Here is a 1,798-nt window from a genome sequence, read left to right as displayed (position 1 = left end):
TATGAAAGTGCCTGACTTTAAGCTTTTGATTGTTAAGGCATTCATTTCAAAAGATATCCATCTTGAATAAACATCTTGGCAACTGCATGACACAATTGATAGCCCAGGGAAGGAATTAGACCACCTCTGCTCCTGAAGTTCGCTCTTTCAGAAAGCCCTGGGTAACCTAGATACCTGACCACTTGAGTAACCCTGCTTCTCCCTTTCTGTGCCCTAATCCCTGCTCTTAAGCTTAAATTAACCAATAAAGGGTGAATCTACAAAACTCTGGACACCCCAACCTTAGATTCTTTGAATCCCAATAAAAACAGCCCCCCATGGCTACTCTTTGTCTGCTACCCACTCCAGTACTCTGGCCTGGAGAAGTCCATGGACTGTATGTATAGTCTGTGGGGTTGCAAAGAGTCAGACACGACTGAGTGACTTTCACTTCACATTATTTGACTTAAACGTTATTTGTCTGATAAAAGGGTAGCTGTCTCTACTCATTTTTGGTCTTCATTTGCATGGAATATCTTTTTTTATCCCTTCGCTTTATGCCTATGTGTGTTCTTTTATTTAAAAAAATTATTTATTTGCTTATTTATTTATTGTAGGCTGGATCTTTCTCGCTGTGTGCGGACGTTCTCTAGTTTGGGTAAGTGGGGCTAGTCTCTAGTCGCGGCGTGTGAGCTTCTCTTGCTGCGGAGCCAGGCTCCACGTGTAGCACGGGCCTTCCACGGTTTCCAGGGCGTTCAGCGTTCGGTAGCTGCGGTGCAGAGGCTCGGTAATTGTGGCCAACGGGCTTACTTGCCCTGAGGCACGCGGAATCCTGCCAAACCAGGGATTGCCCCATGTTCCCTGCACTGGCAGGCAGATTCTTCACCACGGGACCACCCGGGAAGTCTGGCCTATGTGTGTTCTTAAAGCTAAAGTGAGTCTCTTGAAGGAAGCATGTAGTTTGACTCTTTTTTTTTTTTAATTCATACAACTGCTCCATGTGTTTTGATTGAGAATTTAATCCATTTGTATTTAAAGTACTTATTGATAGGTAATGCCCTCAATACAGCATTTTTATTTATTTTTAGTCTTTAAAAATTATTTACTTTGGGCACTCAGCATTTCTTTTTTGAAGGATAATTGCAGTATTGTATTGGTTTTTGCCATGCATCAACATGGATCAGCCATTGGTATACATATGTTCCCCCCTCTCTGGCATTTCCCTTTTTTTCTGGCCACAGCACGTAAGATCTTAGTTCCCTGACCAGGGTTTGAACCCGTGCTCCCTGCTCCCTGCAGTGGAAGTGCAGAGTCCTAACCATTGGACCACCAGGGAAGTCCCTAATGCCATTAAAAAAAAAAAAAAACAAACCAGCAAAAGCAAGTGTATTTGGAAATAGCCATTGGAACTGCAATTCCAGAAATTCAGGCTATGGGAGACTATAAACTAATGCTGTCTTAATACTTGTTTTCTGAATATTTGTAGTTTTTTCCCCTTCTGTTCTGTTTTCCTTTATGAATTGATGCTTTTCTGTAGTAGTATGCTTTTCTTCCCTTCTTTTTATCTTGTGTGTAACTACTATAGGTTTTACCCGAAGCTTCCTTGAAATATCTTATGTGACAGCTTATTTTAAGCTGATAATAACTTACTTTGATCACTGACAGACTCTGCCCTTTACTCACCTCCATTTTATGTTCTTTAATGTCATAATTTACATCTTTTAATATTGTGTATCCATTAAAAACTTATTGTAGCAGTAGCTAGCTACTTTTTAAATACTTTTATCCTAAAACTTTGTCCTGGAGTTAAGTGCTTGAT

The 1,798-nt window shown here is 40.6% G+C and overlaps 1 non-coding gene across 1 annotated transcript; it reads right to left on the bottom strand.

Annotated features, from left to right (window-relative positions):
* Positions 1–1,235: 1,235 nt before the first annotated feature.
* TRNAG-UCC lies at positions 1,236–1,315 on the bottom strand. Its single transcript has one exon. It is a non-coding gene; the product is annotated as a tRNA-Gly (tRNA).
* Between the last annotated feature and the right edge of the window lie 483 nt (positions 1,316–1,798).

The sequence above is a fragment of the Bison bison genome, unplaced genomic scaffold, assembly GCF_000754665.1.
Source record: "Bison bison bison isolate TAMUID 2011002044 unplaced genomic scaffold, Bison_UMD1.0 scf7180017864248, whole genome shotgun sequence".
NCBI lineage: Eukaryota > Metazoa > Chordata > Mammalia > Artiodactyla > Bovidae > Bison > Bison bison.
Note: the sequence above shows the minus strand (reverse complement) of the source record. Positions and strands in the feature narration are given on the sequence as shown.